Source organism: Muntiacus reevesi, chromosome 2 (genome assembly GCF_963930625.1).
Source record: "Muntiacus reevesi chromosome 2, mMunRee1.1, whole genome shotgun sequence".
Taxonomy (NCBI): domain Eukaryota; kingdom Metazoa; phylum Chordata; class Mammalia; order Artiodactyla; family Cervidae; genus Muntiacus; species Muntiacus reevesi.
The window spans coordinates 29,906,678-29,931,835 of NC_089250.1; the positions used below are offsets into that span (position 1 = coordinate 29,906,678).

General features: G+C 37.3%; 1 pseudogene; it reads left to right on the forward strand.

Moving 5' to 3' along the window:
* LOC136157124 (histone-lysine N-methyltransferase SETMAR-like) overlaps window positions 1–24,215 on the forward strand; it is a 91,382-nt pseudogene extending 67,167 nt beyond the window's left edge.
* Window positions 24,216–25,158: the final 943 nt, after the last annotated feature.

The following is a 25,158-nucleotide window of genomic DNA, read 5'->3' on the forward strand; positions in this document are numbered from 1 at the left end:
GGTTTTTTGGGAATTATTATGAGTCTTTCAATTTCTTTCCCTTTCTGTGTAAATTTTAGAATCAACTTGCTATTAACTGCAAAAGATCTTATTGGCATTTTATGATTGAGAGTTGAATCTATAGATCAAATTGGGGAGAAGTGACATCTCAGCAATATAGAATCTTTCAATCCATAAGAATGTGAAATCTATTTGTATACATGTTTCATTTCTTTCATTAGTGTTCTATCATTTTCAGCATATGGACGCTGCACATATTTGGTTAAATATTTCATTGCTTTGAGTTTTATTGTAAATGAGATTGTTTTTCAAATCCCAGATATTCATTTCTAGCATATACATATGCTGGATTGGTATTAGTATATTATCTTTACATTCTGTGACATTTTAAAGGTCAATTCTTTAGGATTTTCTATATAGATTATATTGTCTAAAAATCCTGTTATTTGCCTTACAAAAGCATACTCAAACTCCACTCTCTACTCCATGAAAGGAAACTAATTCCTCCAATTACTTCACCTACAGCACCTTGCCCACATCTATTTCTGTGCTTACTCTATAATGTAATTATTTATTTACTTGTTTTTCTTCTCCCCTCAATGACTGATTTCTGGAGGCAGGTCAACTATTGTTGCCTTTTTATTCCAAGCACCTATTAAAGTTTCAAAAACACTGGAGGAATGGATTACATGTTTATTTAATGAAGGATGGAGAAAAGAAGTCAAGGAAGGGAGAAAGGAGGGAGGAAAAAAGCACTTAAGACCTCAAATTAGTGGACTATTAATCAGATGTGCAATAAAAACCAAACCCACAGCTTTTTCCAGTATTCATCTATTACTCTCCATCAGCCTTACTTTACCCGGGCTTTAAAGAGGAGAGATGGACATTAAAATTGCCAACTAAATGCCTGCATCTCTTCTAGTTTAAACCATTCATTCTGGCAACTTGATGTGTCTGAGTCAATGTTCAGTCTTTCAGAGGTTTTCCTATGTTCTTCTCTTTCCCAAGATGGCACCTGGGTGAAGACAGGATACACAGGTCCTCTTGCTAAAGGGGGCCTGGGATCCAAGTACAGTAACTTCAGGCTGTTATTGTTCATTTTTGGCCTCTTCTGCAATGGCCTTTGGTTGCCTGGTGGTGTTACTCTTCTGGTATCAACTACTGAAGTCTTGAACAATGTCTGTGATTAAAAGTCTATGGTCTGTACTTACTGTTGGCTTGGTTGGTCAGCATTTAGGGCTCTCCTTTGATCTAATCCCAACTCAAGACTTTCTGGCAATAAAGACTCTTCTAATAATTCAACTACATTCTCTTTCAGGGCTCTGGTTGAGTCACCCTGCACCCCAACAATCCCTGCAGGGGTGATCCCATCCCTTGCCTTTGGTTGTTTCATGAAAGGTCCAACATCTTACTCATCACTTTTCTCTACCCCACAGGTTCCATCTGCATTCTTTCCATATTACCTGGAGCCAAGGCGTCTCAGGAGGCCTCCTCTCTGCCTACTCATGGATGTCTGTGTAGACACATTGAGCATGATAGCCTCCTCTTGAGACTGGGTGAGAGTCCACATTTGTACAGTTCCATGTGGAGCATTTCAATAACATTTTGGAGCTAGAAGAATATACTTCAGAATGAAATGGGTGTTCATCTTTCTGAACAGATTATTTTAAATTTATTTGCAATATTAGCCCCCTCTCTGCCCAACTCTGGAACAAAGTACAATGGAAATGCAACCTGATGCAATAAGAAAGACCTAGTAGGGCGAGGATCCAGCTAATGAAGCAACTGAAAAAAGTAGCTCTAGCTTCCCACCACAATGTGGATGTGGTTGAAGCTATAAATATGGGAATACTTACTTGGAACTATGTTTTCTCCTTCACTTGTTGCACTGGATTTCAAATTGGCCCACTTTAGAAGTTACATAAAACACCCTACGTTAGCCACATCTTACTAATGACTCCACTGTGTGGCATGCCAGTTTCTAATAGTGATCCACATTCTGAGGGTTAAATTCATAGACTTTCCCCCCAAGCTATGTAATAAAAATATAATCAATATAATAATATAAATATAATCATGTTCAAGTAGCTCATATTGAGCTACTTGTCATCTCCTATTACACGGTATGATAAATAATAATGTTTTCTATATTCTCATGTACTCTCTGGATTCTATTACTGGAAACTAAAGACTAAACTAAAAATAGAATCACAGGATGATCCAGCAATCCATCCCACTCCTGGACATATACTCAGAAAAAACTATATCTCCAAAATCTATTTGTATACATGTTTCATTTCTTTCATTAGTGTTCTATCATTTGCAGCATTTGGACGCTGCACATATTTGGTTAAATATTTCATTGTTTTCAGTTTTATTGTAAATGAGATTGCTTTTCAAATTCTAGATACACTGCACCACTATTTACAACAGACAGAGCATGGAAGCAACCTAAAGGTCTATTGACAGAGGACTGGATAAAGAAGATGTGGTGCATATATACAATGTAATATTACTCAGCCATAAAAAGAAACAAAATTATGCCATTTGCAGAGATGTAGATGAACCTAGAGACTGTCATACAGAGTGACGAAGCCAGAAAAACAAATTATCATATATTAATGTATATATGTGAAATCTAGAAAAATGGTACAAATGAACCTATTTGCAAAGCAGACAGAGATATAAACATAGAGAGCAAACACATGAATACTAAGAGGGGAAGGGGAAGTGGGATGAATTGGGAGACTGGGATTGACATATATACACTACTTATACTGTGTATAAAAAGATAACCAATGAGAACCTACTGTATAACACAGGGAACTCTATTTAGTGCTCTGAGGTGATCTAAGAGTGTTAGTCACTCAGTTGTGTCTGACTGTTTGTGACCCCGTGAACTATAGCCTGGCAGACTCCTCTGTTGATGGACTACTCCAGGCAAGAATACTAGAGTAGGTTGCCCTTTCCTTCTCCAGAGGATTTTCCCAACCAGGGATTGAACCTGGGTCTCCTGCATTTCAGGCAGACTCTGACCTAAATGGGAAGGAAATCCACAAAAGAGGGGGTATATATATATGTATAGCTGATTCACTTTGCTGAACAGCAGAAATTAACACAACATCATAAAGCAACAAGACTCTGATAAAATTTTAAAAATTAAAAAAAAAGTAAAATGGAGAGGAGGGGGAGGGAGAGTATGAAAACATGTCCAGAGATGCAAGCTGATGGATGAAGCACTGAAGGGGGAGATGAACTCCACTGACTCACACTGACTACTCAGTCCTTCCGTGACACTCCAAGGACTGTGACTGTAGAACTCCAAAAGGAGCTACTCCTCAAAGATAATAGAAGAAAATACTTGGGAGGACAAGTGGAATAAGAAAACATGCAGACTAGGGAATGAACAATATATCCTTCAGAGACAAAGAAATAGGAAATGCAGCTAAGAGTGGCTAAGACTACGTGCTCCCAATGAGGAGGCCAGCGATCATTACCTAGTCAGGGAAATAGACTTCACATGCTACAACTAAGACCTGGTGCCAAAAGCAGACAAATAAATAGGGAATTTTTAAAAAACAGTTGAGGAGCTGGGCTTCCTGATAAATAAACAGCTTATGGAAAACTAGCAGAATGATCAACTACCAATGATATGAGAAAGGATGACAAGAGTATGGTGAATGAACTCTGGACTGTAAATTGGAACACTGTCTTTCCAGTGTACAATGAAACCACTCTGAAATCTGGAGCAAGTCCATCTCCGTGTCCTCTGTTATAATTAGATTATTACTTCTCTGCTGATGATTTTTAAATTATCTTCGTATTATAAATTGTCTTCATATTTGTGTGTGTTGCTTTTATATTTGAACATGTATATGACAAAAATAATTTAAAATGTACTAGAATGGAGCAGACCTGGGTATGGCATAAGCCCTCTTGGAGGAGGTCGCCATTAACCCCACCACAGAGCCGCTAGTACTCACTCAGGACTGGGGAAACAGACTCATGGAGGGAACAAACAAAACCTTGTGTGCACCAGGACCTTGGAGGAAGGAGCAGTGACACCACAAGAGACTGACTCACTCACTTGCCTGTGAGTGTCCAGGAGTCTCCGGCAGAGGCATGGGTCGGCAGTGGCCTGCTGCAGGGTCAGGGGCACTGAAAGCAACAGTGTGTGAATGGAACCTTTTGAAGGAGGTCACCATTATCGTCATTAGCTCCACCATAGTTTGGCCTCAGGGTTGAACAACAGGGAGGGAACACAGCCCCTCCCATCAACAGAAAATTGGATTAAAGATTTACTGAGCACAGCCCCAGCCATCAGGACAAGGCCTAGTTTCCCCCTCAGTCACTCTTTCCCATAAGGAAGCTTCCATAAGCTTCTTATCACCCAAAAAAGATGTCCTTTACATTATAGGGTGCTGGAATAAAAAAGTAGGAAGTCAAGAGATACCTGGGATAACAAATTTGGCCTTGGAGTACAAAATGAAACAAGGCAAAGGGTAAGAGAGTTTTGTTAAAAGAATGCACTGGTCATAGCAATCACCCTTTTCCAACAACACAAGAGAAGACTCTACACATAGACATCACCAGATGGTCAATACTGAAATCAGATTGATTATATTCTTTGCAGCCAAAGATGGAGAAGCTCTATACAGTCAGCAAAAACAAGGCTGGGAACTGGCTGTGGCTCAGATCATGAACTCCTTATTGCCAAATTCAGACTTAAATTGAAGGAAGTAGGGAAAACCACTAGAACTTTCAGGCATGACCTAAATCAAACCTCTAACAATTACACAGTAGAAGTGATAAACAGATTCAAGAGATTAGATCTGATAGACAGAGTGCCTGATGAACTATGGACAGAGGTTCATGACATTGTACAGGAGGCAGTGATCAAGACTATCCCCAAGAGAAAGAAATGCAAAAAGGCAAAATGGTTGTCTGAGGAGGCCTTACAAATAGCTGAGAAAAGAAGAGAAGCAAAAGGCAAAGGAGAAAAGGAAAGATATAACCATTTGAATGTTGAGTTCCAAAGAATAGCAAGGAGAGATAAGAAAGCCTTTCTCAGTGATCAGTGCAAAGAAAGAGAGGAAAACAATAGAATGGGAAAGACTAGAAATCTCTTCAAGAAAATTGGAGATACCAAGGGAACATTTCATGCAAAGATGGGCTCAATAAAGGACAAAAATGGTATGAACTTAACAGAAGCAGAAGATATTAAGAATAGGTGGCAAGAATACACAGAAAAACTACACAAAACGATCTTCATGACCCAGATAATCAAGATGGTATGATCACTTACCTAAAGCCCAATATCTTGGAATGTGAAATCAAGTGAGCCTTAGGGAGCATTACTATGAACAAAGCTAGCAGAGGTTATGGAATTTCAGTTGAGTTATTTCAAATCGTAAAAGATGATGCTGTGAAAGTGCTGCACTCAGTATGCCAGCCCATTTGGAAAACTCAGCAGTGGCCACAGGACTGGAAAAGGTCAGTATTCATTCCAATCCCAAAGAAAGGCAATGCCAAAGAATGTTCAAACTACTGCAGAATTGCACTCATCTCAGTCAGTTCAGTTGCTCAGTTGTGTCCAACTCGTTGAGACCCAGTGAACCACAGCACGCCAGGCCTCCCTGTCCATCACCAACTCCCAGAGTCCACCCAAACCTAAGTCCATTGAGTCGGTGATGACATTCAACCATCTCATCCTCTGTCGTCCCCTTCTCCTCCTGCCGTCAATCCTTCCCAGCATCAGGGTCTTTCCCAAAGAGTCAGCTTTTCACATCAGGTGGCCAAAGTATTGGAGTTTCAGCTTCAACATCAGTCCTTCTAATGAACACCCATGACTGATCTCCTTTAGGATGGACTGGTTGGATCTCCTTGCAGTCCAAGGGACTGTCAAGAGTCTTCTCCAACACCACAGTTCAAAAGCTTCAATTCTAAAGCGCTCAGTTTTCTTTATAGTCCAACTCTCACATCCATACATGACCACTGGTAAAACCATAGCCTTGACTAGACAGAAAAGTAATGCCTCTGCTTTTTAATATGATGTCTAGGTTGGTCATAACTTTCCTTCCAAGAAGTAAACGTCTTTTAATTTCATGGCTGCAATCACCATCTGCACTCATCTCACATGCTAGCAAAGAAGTGTTCAAAATTCTCCAGGCCAGGGTTCAACAGTACATGAACCATGAACTTCCAGATGTTCAAGCTAGATTTAGAAAAAGGCAGAGGAACAAGAGATCAAATTGCCAACATCTGCTGGATCATCGAAAAAGCAAGAGAGTTCCAGAAAAATATCTACTTCTGCTTTATTGACTATGCCGAAGTCTTTGATTGTGTGTATCACAACCACCTCTGGAAAACTCTGAAAGAGACGGGATTACCAGACCCTTACCTGCCTCCTGAGAAATCTGTATGAAGGTCAAGAAGCAATAGTTAGAACTGGACATGGAACAACAGACTGTTCCAAATCTGAAAAAAGTGTGTCAAGGCTGTATATTGTCATCCTGATTATTTAACTTATATGCAGAGTATAGAATGTGAAATGCCAGGCTGGATGAAGCACAAGCTGGAATCAAGATTACCAGAAGAAATATCAATAACTTCAGATATGCAGATGACACAACCCTTAAGGCAGAAAGCAAAGAACTAAAGAGTCTCTTGATGAAAATGGAAGAACAGAGTGAAGAAGTTATCTTAAAACTCAATATTCAAAAAACTAAGATTGTGGCATCTGGTCCCATCACTTCATGGCAAATAAATGGGGAAACAATGGAAACAGTGACAGACGTTATTTACTTGTGATCCAAAATCACAGCAGATGGTGACTGCAGCCATGAAATTAAAGGAAGCTTGCTCCTTGGAAGAAAAGCTATGACCAACCTAGACAGCATATTAAAAAGCAGAGACATTACTTTGTCAACAAATGTCCGTCTAGTCAAGGCTATGGTTTTTCCAGTAGTCATGTATGGATGTGAGAGTTGGACTATAAAGAAAGCTGAGCGCCAAAGAATTGACGCTTTTGAACTGTGGTGTTGGAGACTCTTGAGAGTCTCTTGGACTGCAAGGAGATCAAACCAGTTTATCCTAAAGGAAATCAGTCCTGGGTGTTCATTGGAAGGATTGATGCTGAAGCTGAAACTCCAATACTTTGGCCACCTGATGTGAAGAACTGACTCATTGGAAAAGACCTAGATGCTGGGAAAGATTGAAGGCGGAGGAGAAGGGGACGGCAGAGGATGAGATGGTAGGGTAGCATCACTTACTTGATGGACATGAGGTTGAATAAGCTCTGGGAGTTGGTGATAGGGAGGCCTGGTGTGCTGCAGTCCATGGGGTTGCAAAGAGTCTGACATGACTGAGCAACTGAACTGAACTGAATTAGAATGGAAAGAACTTGCTCTAATATCCTAATTCTACAGAGATCTAGAAGTTGTACCAGTTGCCCAATTTCTTGGTTCTAGAACTTGGGTAAGAATCGATTTTCTTGAGTCTCACTCCCAAATTCTAATTTTACCTATTTGTTTTTCATCCATGATTTTACACAGTCACTGCCACATGAACAGGTAAAGCACTGCTACCATATGAATTTCAAAGCATGAAAGGAAGGGTGCCTTGCTAGCAGAAAAATATCATCACAGAAGGAAAAGTTGTAAAAATAGCAAGTTTATACAAAAATCTCTGATCTTTTCTATTACATAAAACATGAAAATTATTACTGTTCCTGGTTTTTGGAGGAAATGAGAAAGCAAATGGATAGCTAGTCAGTAAGTGATAAAGAAAGACAGCACTGTTCCTAGCCATGGATAACTTTATGGAAAACTTACAATTCTCAGCAATCTGACAGATTCACTGAAAAGTTCCCAGAATTCTTAACTCTTCATTTTCCATATTAACTTCTGGGTCACAGAATCATCCTTTAACTATTCACCTTTTTAAAAATGATTACATCAATTAGTATGTGGCATTTTATCAGTTTATTCATTTTTATGAGTGTCCTTTTGGTTAACACACACACACACACAAGCAGGAAGCCACATAACAGTGTAATTTAATCTTTCTTCAGAATCTCTCTTAATAATTCAGTTTTTAAAAGGGTGTCAGAATATGAACCTCTGGCTGGTGGAGTCGGGTGCTTCCATAAATGAGCACAGTAATTGTGCCCTTGTTAGATGCTTCTTAAAAGCTTTCAAGAAAATACAATGTGAGATAAATAATGCTGATTAGACACCCTCCCATGGAAGAAATAATAGAAAGGGATCAAGTGATAAATGAAATGAATGTTGCTCTATCAAAGCAAATGGTGATAAATGGAGAGCTGGTGCTGTTGCTTACACTGGCACTTCTGGAAGCTGGTCACACTATTTATAATTGTGTTTTAGTGTTTTGCAGACCAGTCATTTATACAGACAGTAACATTAAAGTGATAAATTAGGAAGAAGCAGGGTGTCTAATCAGCAGATAAGCAGTGATGCAGCTCCAATCAAAAGGAAAGTCATTCTGTTTCTTTCCCATGTTAATAAGTAAGACAGAGAAGGATTATTTGGTTTGAAGGGAAATTTGCCAAATATGCAGCCACTCATATAATGAAATTATTCTTATATTTCCTCTCCTTTCTTTTCAAATGAAGTTTGCTTTTTATTTTAGTCCTCTTTAAGTAAGCTACCTTTTATTTTAATCACCTACAAGAAAGAAGCCAGTGGTATAAAAGGGGCTTTTCTTGTACCTTAACTGTTAGCTGTTTCAAAAATTTAATATTACCTACAGACTATCCTGCTGTGACTTGTGCTTTTACAAGAAAAGCACAGCCAGTAATTCTGTACTATCTGTTAGATTTTGATGTACCAACTATTAGGCGTATTTTTTAAATTAAACTTTTTACTTTGTTTTGGAGTATAGCCAATTAAAAATTTTGTGATAATTTCAGGTGGACAGCAAAGGGACTCAGCCATACATATACATGTATTCTTTCTGTCCCAAACTCCCCTCCCATCCAAGTTGCCTATTAAATGTATTATTAATTAAGATTATACAGATCTCATAAGTGATGAAAAAGATTTTAAGAAAGCATATATGCACTTTAGCATAAAAGTATACACTTATTAATAAACATGAATATTAACTAATTAAACTACTCATCTTATGTATTTTTATAAAATAATTCTATTAATGACTAAATTTAATCAGGCAGTGAAACTCTTGTTAATGCTTGATATCATGAAGTAATTTTTTTTTTCTGTTTGAGAAAATTACTTTGCCTCAAGATTAATAAACTTCCTTTCCAATTTGGGGATTTTCATGTGTTCTTATTTCCATCCAGATTTCATCAATATGTACTATAATTTTTTCATTCATTTTCCCCTTTGAATCTATATTCTGGGAGTATGAGATCAAATGGTACCAAATACCACTGGTTATACTGTGCATGTGTTTAATCTCTCTTTTGAAGAAGTTTTAAAATGTGTTACCATTTTTTTATTCTAAATTTTTAATACCAACCCTACTCAAAGTCTTCCAAAAGACAGAGGAGAATGGAATATCTCCAAACAATTTTTATGAATCCAGCATTACCTTGATCGCAAAGCCAGATTAGGACATTATAAGAAAAGTACAGACCAATATTTCCAATAAACATAGATGCAGAAAATCCTGAACAAAATACTAGCAAACTGAATTCAACAGCACACTAAAAGAATCATGCATCATGACCAAGTTGGATTTATTCCTGGCATACAAAGTTGCTTGAACATGTGACAACCAATTAATGTGAAAGAAGATAAGCAAACTATAGTAGATGGGCTAACTCTTTTTTTTCCCTTTTGGTGTTACGAACACAACATTAGTTGTACCTTCAACAAATTTTTAGGTGCACAACAGGCTTCCCTGGTGGCTTAGATGGTAAAGAATCCTCCTGCAATGCAGGAGACACAGGTTTGAACCCTGGCTCGGGAAGATTCCCTGGAGAAGGGAAGGGCAACCCACTCCAGTATTCTTGCCTGGAGAATTCCATGGACAGAGATACCTGGCAGGCTACAGTCCCTGGGCTCGCAAAGAGCTGGACATGACTGAATGACTAATGGTAACGCTGCTTGGGATACTGTTAATGACAGACACAATGTTGTATGGCAGATTTTCTAGAATTTATTTGTCTTGTACAACTAAAACTTAATATACATTGAGCATCAAGTGTATTCTCCCAATCCCCAACTGCTGGCAACCATTATTCTACTCTGCCTATTGCTCTGTTTGATTATTTTACACAACTTACATAAATGGAATCAGGCACTTTTTGCTCTCTGTGACTAACTTATTTCATGTAGCATAATGTCCTTCAGGTTCATCCATGATGTTGCCTATGGCAGGACTTCCTTCCATTTTTAGGCTGAAGAGCATTTCCCTGTGTGTATATACCACGTTTTCTTTATCCACTCATCCACTGATGGACCTTTAGAGCATTCCCATATCTTGATTATTATGAATAATGCTACAGCAAACATGAGAGTGCAGATATTTCTTCAAGACTCTGATTACCATTATTTTGTTCCATTCCAGAAGTGAGCTTGTGGAAATATACAATAGTTCTATTTTTTAATATTTGGAGGAATCTCCATGCTGCTTCCCATAGTGACTGCACCATTTTATATCCTTGACGATCATGGAAGGGTTCCTCTTTGTCTTTGTATATATCTTGCCAATACTTATCTTTTTTTTTTTTTAATAGTGGCCATTCTACCAGGTGTGAGGCGATAGCCACAGTTTTGTTGTGCATTTCTCTGATTATTAGTAAGTGGGCACCATTTAATATACCTGTTGGCCACTTGTATATCTTTGGAGAAATGTCTACTCAAGTCCTTTGACCAATAAAATACTATTAGAAAAATCATACATCAACAAATTGGATAACCAATAAGAGATGAATAAATTCCCAGAAACATACAGTCTACCAAGACTGAATCGTGAAGAAACAGAAAATTTGAGCAGATAAACTACTAGTAAGGAGGTTTAATCAGTGATCAAAAATCTCCCAAGAAACAAAAGTCCAGGACCATATGGAATCACTGGTGTATTCTATCAAACATTTGAAAAATTAATACCAATCCTTCTCAAACTCTTCCAAAAAATAGATGAGAAGGCAATATTTCCAAACTATTTTTATAAATCCAGCATAACCCCGATTCCAAAGCCAGACAAGGATACTGTAAGAAAACTATAGGCCTATATTCTCAATAAACATAGATGCAAAAATCCTGAACAAAATACTAGCTAACTGAATTCAATAACACATCAAAAGAATCATACACTCTGATCAGTGGATTTATTCCTGGAACACAAAAGTTGTTACAACACGAAGATCAATTAATGTGATATATCACATTAACAGAATGAGGATAAAATTCATATGCTCATCTCCCTAGATGCAGAAAAAGCATTTGACAATGTTAACTGCACATTCATGATAAAAACTCTTAACAAACTAGGCACAGAAGGAATGTAGTTCAATTAGTCATGGTCACATATGAGAGACCACAGTGAGCACCGTATTCAGCTATGAAAAGTTGAAAACTCTCTAAGATCAAGAAAAAAACAAGGATTCTCTCTCTTGTCACTTTCAGTCAGCATAGCACTAAAAGTTCTAGTCAGAAAAATTAGGGGTGCTAATAGATAAATTACATTATCACCCTGCTTATTTAACTGATATGCAGAGTACATCATGAGAAACACTGGGCTGGAAGAAGCACAAGCTGGAATCAAGATTGCCGGGAGAAATATCAATAACCTCAGATATGCAGATAGCACCACTCTTATGGCAGAAAGTGAAGAGGAACTAAAACGCCTCTTGATGAAAGTGAAAGAGGAGAGTGAAAAAGTTGGCTTAAAGCTCGACATTCAGAAAACTAAGATCATGGCAACTGGTCCCATCACTTCATGGGAAATAGATGGGGAGACAGTGGAAACAGTGTCAGATATTATTTTTTTGGACTCCAAAATCACTGCAGATGGTGACTGCAGCCATGAAATTAAAAGATGCTTACTTCTTGGAAGGAAAGTTATGACCAACCTATATAGCATATTAAAAAGCAGAGACATTCCTTTGCCAACAAAGGTCCGTCTGGTCAAGGCTATGGTTTTTCCAGTGATCATGTATGGATGTGAGAGTTGGACTGTGAAGAAAGTTGAGCGCAGAAAAATTGATGTTTTTGAGCTGTGGTGTTGGAGAAGACTCTTGAGAGTCCCTTGGACTGCAAGGAGATCCAACCAATCAATCCTAAAGGGGATCAGTCCTGGGTGTTCATTAGAAGGACTGATGCTGAAGCTGAAACTCCAATACTTTGGCCACCTCATGTGAAGAGTTGACTCATTGGAAAAGACCCTGATGCTGGCAGGGATTGGGAGCAGGAGGAGAAGGGGACGACAGAGGATGAGATGGCTAGATGGCATCACTGACTTGATGGGCATAAGTTTGGGTAAACTCTGGGAGTTAGTGATGGACAGGGAGACCTGGTGTGCTGTGATTCATGGGGTCGCAAAGAGTCGGACACGACTGAGCTGAACTAAACTGAATAGATAAAATAGAGTTCATTTGTTTACTTTGGTTCATGTAAGTACCAGTCTTTTAAGTCTATTTAAGGACACATAAAAGAGAATGTGAAAATTAAAGAAAAAAATAACAAAAGAAATGAATGATTTAGATATAATTATTGCTTTGAATGCCTTAGTTCTGTCTGCTTTTGTTTTTCCATAACTCACTGCTTTCTGTCTTCTAGTTTCATTTAACAGCTACTTTCCCCACATACATTCCCAGACTCCTCAAAAATGAATTGGGGACCCCGCTAGTTTACCCAAACATTACCCTGTCAAATCCCTTGTAGTACTGGGAATATTCCCTGTAATGGTCTATTTTCTTATCTATTTCTCCAGTAGACATCACCCCTATGACCTAATGTGTCACCCCAAAATGTATATGTTAAAATCCTAATCCTCAAGAAGATGGTATTAGGAGGTGAGGCCGTGGGGGTGACGAGGTCATGAGGGTGGAGCCCTCCTGAGTTGGAGTACTGCCCCTTTAAGAGATCCCAGAGAACTTTCTTGTGTCCTGCGCTCTACGTGAGGACACAGGAACTGCTATCTATGGGTCAGGAGGTGGGCTCTTACAAGACACCACACCAAGTTTGCTGGCACCATGATCTTACCCTTTCCAAACTTGAGAATGGTAGAAGCAAATTTCTCTTGTTTATAAGCCACCCAGTCTGTGTCGTTATTACAGCAGTTCAAATGGACTAAGGCAAAGACCTTTCTGTAGATCCAACGATGGGCTCAGTGCTTGCTACAGAGTAAATGCTTACATGGCCATGCTTTGTGACTAATTGAAGTGGCAGTGATTTCAATTAACCATAAAGTAATAGGTGTGATGTCATAGCCCATAGTTTTAATCTGCATTTCCTCGATTGGCCATTTTTATGTCTTCTTTGGTGAAATGTCTATTCAAGTCTTTAACCCAATAAAAGACCACTAGAAAAAAACATACACCAGCAAATTGGTTAACCAATAAGAAATGAATAAATTTCCAGGAAACTATAATGACACCATAGTATGAAGAGTGGAGGTTATACTGATTATCACCCTTGAAATCTACCAATTTGGAAGACTGTAATAATACATTTTTAACAGATTAAGAATGTTAATTTCTCTTGTCCATTTCTTTCTACTTTTAGAAGAGTCAAGAATAAAGATCTGACTTCCTCTATACAGGCCTTTGTAAGGCCTGAACAAGGATGTATTTATGACTTTTCTCCTTTAAATTTAAAATTTTCTTCTTAGAAGTTTCTCTTCTATCTAAAGACAAGAAGAGAATCACACATTATATGTATATTTTTTATTTAACACACATTTATTTGCATTTATGAACTGCTTTCAGTGACAGGAAGTAGGCAATTTCAGCCAAGGTGATGATTTTTACCCATCTTCTCTCCCAAAGTTAACATTTCACTTGTGTAGAGGCCAGATCATAGCAGAGGAACATTCCTGCTGATGACTACATTAGCAAAGTATTCACTTCTTTGTTCCTGCTTTTGCAAATAAGCAAACAACAACAAAAGAATAGCTCGGAACCAATATTCATATAAGTGTGTACCTCATTTCATTTTCTAATTTTTTACACAGGACTCATTCTTCCTGTGACATGAACAATCTATGGATGATACCTGACCTCTTTCCTTGTGCACATCACTCCTACAAAAATGCTCCATAACTCCTTGAACTGGCAGCTGCTGTATTCTTGATTGACAGTCTGTACTCATCATAAACTTACATTTTTCTACTTTGTCTATTGAACAAATACTTACTGAATTCATCCTATGGTAAAGCATAGACATCAAAAGAAGTACTGTTATGTTGTTATTCTAAGCAGTATGTAGTTGTTACTAAGATTTTTAAAACAGACTAACGGTGTGATAAGAAGTTTCTGAGTTAGGTTAGGTATAAAGAAAAGGAACCAAAAATTTGGAAAGGCTCAAATTCTCCATTTTAAATTGGTAAGGATAGGGTTTTTCTCAAGCCCGAGTCAAAAGAAAAGGCTAAATCTAGGATTCTTTAAAAATATATTTTATATTTATATTTTGTATAAAATATAAAACTTTATCTTTATATTTTATATAAAAATATTTTAAAATTTATATTTACATTTTATATTTACATTTTATATTTTTATATTTTGTATTAAAATATGTATAAATCTAGAGGGTAAGTCTTGTTCAGTGGTTAACAGTGCTCTAAAGTCAAACACTGTTTCACTGGTTCTTCTCTAATTAAAAAGACTAAGTGTATTTCTTTTATGTTCAGGTTTATTTTTTATGTATTTTCTTAACAATTGGTAACGAATATCAAAATTACTGAATCCATCCCTTTCTTTTTTCAGTTTTGGCTTCTTGGTAGCTGAGCTGGTACCCTGGCTACGTATGAAAAAATGATGATGGGATAGGCCCACCAAATATGACAATAGAACCTTATCCAAGGGCAACAAACAGGCTTTACTTAGCATTCAGTGTTTGGAAGCATGCTCATTATTTCAGCTAGATTAAAAATATACAGGAACTCAAAAATATAATTAGGCAAAGCCTAGAGCAAAGCATTTTATAAATAGGGTAGATGAAAACAATGAGATGATTTTGAGACACCTGATCTAGTAGATTTCTCTTTCTCTCCAAAGTATTAATTAAAAAAAGGACAGACTTCACACAGTGAGCTATTTAACTTTCTACAGCATACCCACAGTTTCAATAATGTTAAACACTTGGGATAGTCAGCATCTGAATAATGCAGTCTTTTATTATACAGGGTTTCCTTGATAAGGGGCAAAAATTACATTTCAGATTCTGCTCTGTCTCTTACATCTTTGCTATAAATTGTCCCCAGATTAGTGTCATTAATCATATTTTGTAGACAAAGAAATGAGACACAGAAAAGAGTGATTTTTTTTAAGATCATAAAAGTTTGAGAGAGAAAAGAGATTTTACTTTACTAGCTTTTAGTTCATGCTTATCTTTAAAAAAAATTGATTCCACAATTTGCAAATAATTTGTATAAAAACAAAAGTAAAAATCAGAAAAGAGTGCCATTCTGTTAGCTTTTCTTTATTAATGAGGTTGCTAAAATAATTTATTATAATTACCTACTACTATTGAATCTAACACTTCATCAAAAAATCATTTTCCTTTTTTGGGCAAGTTATATATAAGCTTACTTGAAGACACAGTCAAGCAATTTGGTTGCAGAAAAATAGTAGTTTTATATCTCATAGTCATTTCAGCAAAGCAAACATCCTCCACTATGGAGACTTTACCAAAAACCATATTCTACTTTTCAGTGTGGAAGGCATAATTATAATTCTTTCTTATCCACAAGCAATCTTTCTCCTTCATCTTTAAGAATCAGCTATCTGTGAATAGGGTAAGTTTTGAGTCCTAACTTTTCACTAACCAACAATTCATAAGTGACGTGAATGGGATTATTGGTTTGTGAGTGCCGAAGAATTGATGCTTTTGAACTGTGGTGTTGGAGAAGACTCTTGAGAGTCCCTTGGACTGCAAGGAGGTCCAACCAGTCCATCCTAAAGGAGATCAGTCCTGGGTGTTCATTGGAAGGACTGAAGCTGAAGCTGAAACTCCAATACTTTGGCCACCTCACGCAAAGAGTTGACTCATTGGAAAAGACCCTGATCCTGGGAGGGATTGAGGGCAGGAGGAGAAGGGGATGACAGAGGATGAGATGGCTGGATGGCATCACCGACTCGATGGGCATGAGTTTGAGTAAACTCCGGGAGTTGGTGATGGACAGGGAGGCCTGGTGTACTGCAATTCATGGGGTCTCAAAAAGTCGGACACAACTAAGCAACTGAACTGAACTGAATGGATATTCATCCTGACACACTACCTAGAATAATTAACTTTAAGATAGACATAGTAGTTTTGCAAAATAGAAAGAAAATTCTTTAGGTCAATAAATAAAGAGGGAGTAATAAGCCAAAAAAGTAAAATCACAAACTGATGGTGAGTAATGAATTCCTTATTTGGAGGGTGAATTTATATATCTGCATGCTTGGGATCAATAGCTGAAAATAAAGTATTAAAAACTGGTCCCAAGTTGAAAAAGAAGAACACCCTAAAACCCACAGAAGGAAAGAAACAATAAATATTAGAACAAAATTTAATGAAATAGGTAAGAGAAAAACAATAGAGAAAACCAATGAGTCAAAAGTTATTTGAAAGAGCAACAAAACTGATGAAACTTTAGACAGATCAACAAAAAAGAGAAAAGACTAAAATATATAAAATGAGGAGTGAAAAATGGAACATTACTACCAATCTTACAGAAATAGAAAGGATTACAAGTGAATACTATGAATACATGCTAACAAATTAAATACCTCCAATAAAGTAGACAAATTCTTAGAAAAAATATAAACTAGTGAAACTGACTCTAGTAACAGCTTTCCACAAAAAAAGTTGAGGCTCAAATGGTTTTACTGGTGAAGTCTATCAAACAGTTAAAGAATAATTAATACCAATTATGCACAAACTAATACAAAAATGGAAAAGCAATAAATACCTAATTTATTCGATAAAGCCAGTGTTACCCTGACACCAAAGCCAGACTTCATAACAAAGGAAAACTAGAGACCAGTAACTCTTACAACTGTAGATGCAAAAATCCTTGACAAAATACTAAAACAGAGAATCTAATGACATATAAAAATATTATACACTATTATAAATTGGTCCTTATCCCAATAATTCAAGGTGTCTTACAATCAGAGAATTGATTAATGTAATAATATTAATACAACAAAGGACAAAACCACACAGTGATCACAACAGACCCAAGAAAACCTTTTGATAAAATCCAGCATCCTTTATTATAACAATGCTAAAGAAACTAAGAGTACAAGGGGATTTCCTCAACTGACTACAGGTATCTATAAGTTCACAGCTAACATCATACTTGATACTGAAAAACTATTTTCCCCTAAGATTGGGACCAACACAAAGATGTTCCCTTATGTAACTTCTATTTAACATTCTACTAAAAAGTCTAGTCAGGCCAATCAAGTAATATAGTGAAATAAAAGGCATTCAGATTGGAAAGAAGTAGAACTATCTCTATTTCCAGATGAAACAATCTTGTACATAAAAATCCTATGTAATATCATGAAGGTATTGCTAGAAATAATAAATTAGTTCACAAAAGTTGCAAGATTCACGCCAATACAAAATACATACAAATCAATTGCATTTCTATGCTAGCAATGAACACTCCAAAAAAGAAAATTAAGACAGCAATTGCATTCATACTGACATCAAGAGAACAAATAGGAACAAATTTAATAAAACAAATGTAAACCATGTATTCTAAGACTACAAAATATTATTGAAAAAAATTAAAGATTACCTAAATAAATGAAAAGACATCACATGTTTAAAAATAAGGAGACTTAATATTGTTAAGATGGAAATACTCTTCAAACTGATCCATGCTTCTATTCAACAAAATGCTTATCAAAATGCCAGCTGACTTTTTGCAATTGACAAGCTGGTCCTAAAATTCATAGGGAAATTCAAAGGACCAAGAATAGCTAAAACAGTCCTGAACAGAGCAGAACACAGCTGGAAGATTCACACTTTTTTATTTCAAAGTTTACTACGGAACTACAGCAGTTAAGACATTGTACTGTTTGCATTAGGACAGACACATGAATCAGTAGAATAAATTAATTGAGAATAAGAAACAACTCATCACATTTCTATCAACCTATTTTCCAAAAACGTTCAAATACAGTCTGACGGGGGAAAGACTAGCCTCTTCAATGATGACTTACAGTTTTTAAAAAAAAGTTTATGGACTATTTCCCCAAGATTATTATGTGCTAGACCAAAAATAAATAGCTGGTGATTTTAAAGTTAAAACATCTTTGACATTTTTAATGTCACCTACCTAAGAGAAGCAGAAGATGTTAAGAAGAGGTGGCAAGAAAACACAGAAGAACTATACAAAAAAGGTCTACACAACTCAGATAACCACGATGGTGTGATCACTCACCTAAAGCCACACATCCTGGAAAGTGAAGTCAAGTGGGCCTTAGGAAGCATCACTATGAACAAAGCTAGTGCAGGGGGTGGAACTCCAGTTGAGTTTTTTTTTTTTTTTTTCATTTATTTTTATTAGTTGGAGGCTAATTACTTTACAATATTGTAGTGGTTTTTGTCATACATTGACATGAATCAGCCATGGATTTACATGTATTCCCCATCCCTATCCCCCCTCCACCTCCCTCTCTACCCGATCCCTCTGGGTCTTCCCAGTGCACCAGGTCCGAGCACTTGTCTCATGCATCCAACCTGGGCTGGTGATCTGTTTCACCCTAGATAATATATATGTTTCGATGCTGTTCTCTCGAAACATCCCACCCTCGCCTTCTCTCACAGAGCCCAAAAGTCTGTTCTGTACATCTGTGTCTCTTTTTCTGTTTTGCATATAGGGTTATCATTACCATCTTTCTAAATTCCATATATATGTGTTTGTATACTGTATTGGTCTTTATCCTTCTGGCTTACTTCACTCTGTATAATGGGCTCCAGTTTCATCCTTCTCACTAGAACTGATTCAAATGAATTCTTTTTAATGGCTGAGTAATATTCCATGGTGTATATGTACCACAACTTCCTTATCCATTCGTCTGCTGATGGGCATCTAGGTTGCTTCCATGTCCTGGCTATTATAAACAGTGCTGTGATGAACATTGGGGTACACGTGTCTCTGAAGATCTGGTTTCTTCAGTGTGTATGCCCAGAAGTGGGGTTGCTGGGTCATATGGCAGTTCTAGTTCCAGTTTTTTAAGAAATCTCCACACTGTTCTCCATAGCGGCTGTACTAGTTTGCATTCCCACCAACAGTGTAAGAGGGTTGCCTTTTCTCCACACCCTCTCCAGCATTTATTGCTTGTAGACTTTTGGATAGCAGTCATCCTGACTGGCGTGTAATGGTACCTCATTGTGGTTTTGATTTGCATTTCTCTGATAATGAGTGATGTTGAGCATCTTTTCACGTGTTTGTTAGCCATCTGTATGTCTTCTTTGGAGAAATGTCTGTTTAGTTCTTTGGCCCATTTTTTGATTGGGTCATTTATTTTTCTGGAATTGAGCTGCAGGAATTGCTTGTATATTTTTGAGATTAATCCTCTGTTGCTTCGTTTGCCATTATTTTCTCCCAATCTGAGGGCTGTCTTTTCACCTTGTTTATAGTTTCCTTTGTTGTGCAAAAGCTTTTAAGTTTCATTAGGTCCCATTTGTTTATTTTTGCTTTTATTTCCAATATTCTGGGAGGTAAGTCATAGAGGATCCTGCTGTGATTTATGTCGGAGAGTGTTTTGCCTATGTTCTCCTCTAGGAGTTTTATAGTTAAAATCAGGAACAAGACAAGGGTGCCCACTCTCACCACTACTATTCAACATAGTTTTGGAAGTTTGGGCCACAGCAATCAGAGCAGAAAAAGAAGTAAAAGGAATCCAGATAGGAAAAGAAGAAGTGAAACTCTCGCTGTTTGCAGATGACATGATCTTCTACATAGAAAACCCTAAAGACTCTTCCAGAAAATTATTAGAGCTAATCAACAAATATAGTAAAGTTGCAGGATATACAATTAACACAGAGAAATCCCTTGCATTCCTATACACCAACAATGAGAAAACAGAAAGAGAAATTAAGGAAACAATACCATTCACCATTGCAACAAAAAGAATAAAATACTTAGGAGTATATCTACCTAAAGAAACAAAAGACCTATACATAGAAAACTATAAAACACTGATGAAAGAAATCAGAGAGGACACAAACAGATGGAGAAATATACCGTGTTCATGGATTGGAAGAATCAATATTGTCAAAATGGCTATACTACCCAAAGCAATCTATAGATCCAGTTGAGTTCTTTCAAATTCTAAAAGATGATGCTGTGAAAGTGCAGCACTCAGTATGCCAGCCCATTTGGAAAACTCAGCAGTGGCCACAGGACTGGGAAAGATCAGTTTTCATACCAATCCCAAAGAAAGGCAATGCCAAAGAATGCTCAAACTACTGCATAATTGCACTCATCTGACATGCTAGCAAAGTAATGCTTAAAATTCTCCAAACCAGGCTTCAACAGTACATGAACTATGAACTTCCAGATGTTCAAGCTGGATTTAGAAAAAGGCAGAGGAACCAGAGACCAAATTGCCAACATCCATTGGGTCATCGAAAAGGCAAGAGAGTTGCAGAAAAACATCTACTTCTGCTTTATTGACTATGCCAAAGCCTTCGACTGTGTGGATCATAATAAACTGTGGAAAATTCTGAAAGAGATGTGAATACCAGACCACCTGATCGGCCCCTTGAGAAATCTGTAAGCAGGTCAGGAAGCAACAGTTAGAACTGGACATGGAACAACAGACTGGTTCCAAATAGGAAAAGGAGTATGTCAAGGCCGTATATTGTCACCCTGCTTATTTAACTTATATGCAAAGTACCTCATGTGAAATGCCAGGCTGGATGAAGCACAAGCTAGAATCAAGATTGTTGGGAGAAATATCAATAACCTCAGATATGCAGATGATACCACCCTTATGGCAGAAAGCAAAAAAGAACTAAAGAGCCTCTTGATGAAAGTGAAAGAGGAGAGTGAAAATGTTGGCTTAAAATCAACATTTAGAAAACTAAGATTATGGCATCTGGTCCCATCACTTCATGGCAAATAGATGGGGAAATAATGGGAAGAGTGAGAGAGTTTATTTTTGGGAACTCCGAAATCACTGAAGATGGTGACTGCAGCCATGAAATTAAAAGATGCTTGCTCCTTGAAAGAAAAGTTATGACCAATCTAGACAGCATAATAAAAAGCAGAGACATTACTTTGCCAACAAAGGTCCATCTAGTCAAAACTATAGTTTTTCCAATAGTCATGTATGGATGTGAGTTGGACTATAAAGAAAGCTGAGCACTGAAGAATTGATGTTTTTGAACTGTGGTGTTGGAAAAGACTATTGAGAGTCCCTTGGACTGCAAGGAGATCCAACCAGTCAATCCAAAAGGAAATCAGTCCTGAATATTCATTGGAAGGACTGATGTTGAAGCTGAAACTCCAATACTTTGGTCCCTGATGGGATGAACTGACTCATTGGAAAAGACACTGATGATGGGAAAGATTGAAGGTGGGAGGAAAAGGGGACAGCAGAGGATGAGATGGTTGGATCGTATCACTGACTCAATGGACATGAATTTGAGCAAGCTTCAGGAGCTTGGTGATGGACAGGGAAGCCTGGCGTGCTGTAGTCCATGGGGTCACAAAGTGTTGGTCACGACTGAGCTTTTGAACTGAACTGAACCAGTTATTCAAAATAGAATGTGGTAGTTTGGATTGAGGGCCTTATGAGAAGTTATTAGACAGTTGTAAGGGGAATTCACAAATTTAAAACCTGACCAATCTTATCTTGATGACTGAAAACAGATATTCTACCACTGCCAGTACGTTCTCACTATCTCTTACCTGTGTCAGCTTTATTCTTTCACACAAGTTCCATTTGGCCATGGTCACAGTTGACAGAGGCTCTGGGTTAATGTACTTTCAAATTCATTACTAGTGAGAAGAGAAGCTTCTCTACTCTAGCCCAGAGGAAAATTTTTATTGTCTTGGGTTGGACATGCGTCCTCCTTGCTGGACCTATAACAAAGGCATAAAAATTTGATTGGTATTAGATAATATCTAAACAATATATTTGATGCCTATCAACTTTGCTTCCACTTTTCACTACAATGATTTCCATCCAAATTCAGAAAACAAAATGTGCTTCTAACCTAATCCTGAATGTTTCAGAGTATCGGGGATGCCCTATTATTGAAAATGTTCAGTAATTCTTTTCTACTTCATGTTTGGTTGTACTGTGACTAGGAATTCAGTAAGAACTTTACTAAGTGCTAGGATAAGGGGATTCTCTCTAATGATATCCAGACCACCTCCTTTTCTGGTTAAAACCAGGAAAAGCCATATATAAGCATAATAAATTCATGTAGCCTCATAGAGAAATATCACCTACCGTTGATTTGTTTCTACATCTTTCCTTCACCTTCTATCCAACGTTTTGCCTGAATTAATATGATGATGACATGCCCCTTTTTCCAGAGGATAAGCAAAAAGGGGTAGATAGTAGACTCTGTGTTATATAATTCTTTGTGCAAAAACAGGGAACCATAACCAATAAGAAAAGGTAAAATGCCAAGACATGGAAGCAAACTAAACATCCATTAACGGATGGATGATGAAGAAGATGTGGTACATACATACAATGGAATATTACTCAGCCATTTAAAAGAATGAAACAAGGCCATTTGCAGCAATATGAATGGATCTGGAGATTATTATACTAAGTAAAGTAAGTCAGACAAAGACAAACATGATACATCACTAATGTGCAGAATCTAAAAAAAAAAAAAAAATGATACTGGACAAACAACTTACTAGGTTGGTGCAAAAGTAACTGCAGTTTTACACTGTTGAAATTTGCCATTTGATATTGGAATACATTCTTAAATAAATGTGGTCATGTTATACATCACTTTAATGTGCATTTCTTGCGTTATTTTTTTTTTTACTAGCAAGTTGTTACTATTACATGCTGTTTATTTTAGACTTAGAAATGACATTAGACAAAAAGCAAATTCGAATGATTTTCTTATTTGAATTCAAAATGGGTCGAAAAGCAGAAGAGACAACTCGCACCATCAACAATGCATTTGGCCCAGGAACTGCTAATGAACATACAGTGCAGTGGTGGTTCAAGAAGTTTTACAAAGAAGACAAGAGCCTTGAAGAAGAGGACTGCAGTGACTTGCCATCAGAAGTTGACAACCACCAGTTGAGAGAATCATCGAAGTTGATTCTCTAACAACTACACAAGAAGTTACCAAAGAATTCAACTTTGACCAACCTATGGTCATTCAGCATTTGAAGCAAATTGGAAAAGTGAAAAAGTTCAATAAGCAGGTGCTTCATGAGCTGACGGCAAATCAAAAAAACCATCATTTTGAAGTGTTGTCTTCTCTTATTCTACACAACAACATGAACCATTTCTCCATCCGATTGTGATGTGTGACAGAAAGTGGATGTTATAGGACAACTGACGATGACCAGCTCAGCGGCTGGACCAAGAAGAAGCTCCGAAGCAGTTCCCAAAGCCAAACTTACACCAAAAAAAGGTCATGCTCTCTGTCTGATGGTCCGCTGCCTGTCTGATCCACTGCAGCTTTCTGAATCCCAGTGAAACCATTACATCTGAGAAGTACACTTAGCAATCAATGAGATGCACTGAAAACTGCAATTCCTACCAGCTGGCATTAGTCAACAAAAAGGGCCCAATTCTTCTCCACGACAATGCCCAAGTACACATTGCATAACCAATGCTTCAAAAGTTGAATTAACTGGGTTACAAAGTTTTGCCTCTTCCACCACATCCACCTGACCTATTGCCAACTGACTACCACTTCTTCAAACATCTCAACAGCTTTTTGCAGGAAAAATGCTTTCCAAGACCATCAAATCTCAAAGCATGGATTTTTATGCTACAGGAATAAACAAACATTTCTTGTTGGCAAAAATGTGTTGATTGCAATGGTTCCTATTTTGGTTAATAAATATGTGCTTCAGCTTCGTTATAATGATTTAAAATTCACAGTCCAAAACTGTAATTATGTTTGCATCAACCTAATATTTACTAAGCTGTAACAGATTTACAGACTTAGAGAATGAATTTAGGCTTACCAAGGTGGAAGTTGGTGTTGGTGGGGATGGGGAGGGCCAAATTGGGAGTTTGGGATTGACATGTACATACTGCTATATTTAAAATACATAACCAATAAGGACCTACTGTGGAGCATGGGGAATTCTGATCAATACTCTTTAATAACCTAAATGGGAAAAGAATTTGAATATATGTGTAACTGAATCAAAAGGTAAAATGTACTGGGTCCTTATTTCATGCTTGACACTTTTCATGATCATTTCTTTTAATTTTAACCACAAACCCTATGAGAAGGCATCATTTTACTGTTGTGGGCTCAGCAGGATTAAGATGATATGTGCAAGGTCACCAGGTCCTTAGATGCAGTAAAATAGCAGGCAGCTGGACACCTTGTTCATGCTCTTGACCAGTGTATTATATTCCCTTTCTGAATCTTAGCAAAGTTGAAGCATTTAGCATTTAAGAGAAATGGCATCATGTAGCAGGCTAGTATTTGTAAGGAAGTTGTTATGCAAATATAGGTCTTTTCACTTATGCTCTTGTGATCTTTTGGGTAATTTAAATGCCCTGTTCAATTTATGTACTTCGTTTGCATGGTTTATTAAAAAAGTTTATTTTGATCTTATCAAATGGGAAAGTTCCTTTGAGACTTTATTAAAAGAGGAGGGCAGGAGGATGCTAAGATTGGACAAGAGTATTATTGACACTTTCCAACATGCAGAGACTTTCTCTTTTGAGGAAGAGAAAGCCTGCACAGGCCTTTTGGATCTGCACAGGCCTTCGAGACAAATATGTCATAGGGAGTCTAGTTAATCGAGAACTGATATTCCATC